We start from the raw sequence: 1,421 nt of genomic DNA on the forward strand, positions 1-1,421 counted from the left end.
TCCTTTTTCTCTCTTTCATCCTGAAATCTTTTGCAAAATAAATAAATAGAATCACTTTTTTTAAAACTGAGGATCAAAAAAAAAAAAAAGTCACGCCGTTCAAAACGCAAACTCAAATTTAAAAGGCAGAAAGGGACAAAGGTATCCTTATAATTCTTTTCCTCTGGTTCCAGAGTCCTAGTACCTGGTGATTGTGTTTGCGCCCTCTCTCCTGACCATTCACAGAAAACTCCATGTTCGATGTTCAGAAATCTAACGCTACCGAGCCCAGGTGCTACTGTATTCTCCCAAATGCATTGTGGAGAAAAGACACAAAGACAGGAGGCGCCTGCGTCCGTCTGGCCACACTTGGCATCCTAGATTCCAGCCCTAAGAAAGTGGCAATTTCGGGGATGTAAAGGACATCTGCGTGGCGTGCAAACCTAAAGCAGCCACAAAAGTCCTGCTCGGTTACCCACAACGATTCTGCTCCCAAATAACTTGGAACACGAGAACGTATCCCAAACCAAGTTCGCGCTGCTCAGCTTTCCAGGGAAGTCCTTCGAATCAAGGCACTTTGCATCCGCAACGCGTTACGAAGTCGGAAATCTGAAGTTACTTCGTGAAGTGGAACCGCATCACCAATGTCAATTCAAGCACACGGGATTAGTCTGCCATGTTTACTAGAACACGGGAAGAACAAATGATGCAACCGGGCAACATAACCCCCACCAAATGTGCATCAAATATTCAAGAAACTTTACAGGGCAACTGCACATTTCACGGGGACTCCCATGAACTGCGGAGCTACGCTTAAACAATAGAATGAGGAAAAGATGGGAGTCACTGAGAATGAAGCGCGGGTTTAAGTTGATCTTTCAAATGTCTCACTGGAGCTAAGGCGTTTGTCCTTGGCTCCTGCACACCTCTGCAAATTGTTCCCACGGTCACTGTCTCGAAGCAGCAGAGATCCGGGAGCAGGTACTGCGTCCCGTGGGTGTTGCAGAGGTCGCACCCGGCCAGGTTGTGCAAAAAACACACTGGTCCTTTCCCGCGGATCGGTGGTGGGAAAGTAGGTGGCCCCATCACTCAAGGTTGCTACAAATGCAACTCGCAACTTTTGAAATCAATCTACCCCCCTCTTTTTTTTTGGATCATGCAACGGATGCCACTGTTCCTTGGGTTTGCAACCCCCCACCCCTCCCCCGAGACCAATCATTGCCGCTCTCGGGCCTCTGCACAGCGCCCCCGCCCCCTTCCCGGGCCGCACGCAGCCACCACCACCGCCGCCACCGCCACCGCCACCAGCAACACGGAGTCGCTCAGGCTACCGGCCCGCCGCCTCTTAAAGGGAGGTGGCCGCTCTTAAAGGGACCCTCGCGCGCCCGGCCGGCGGGAGCGCGGCGGCCCGGTTCCCGGAGGGCCGCGCCCAGCCTAGGCCG

Source organism: Myodes glareolus, chromosome 14, assembly GCF_982192425.1.
Source record: "Myodes glareolus chromosome 14, mMyoGla1.1, whole genome shotgun sequence".
Lineage (NCBI taxonomy): Eukaryota > Metazoa > Chordata > Mammalia > Rodentia > Cricetidae > Myodes > Myodes glareolus.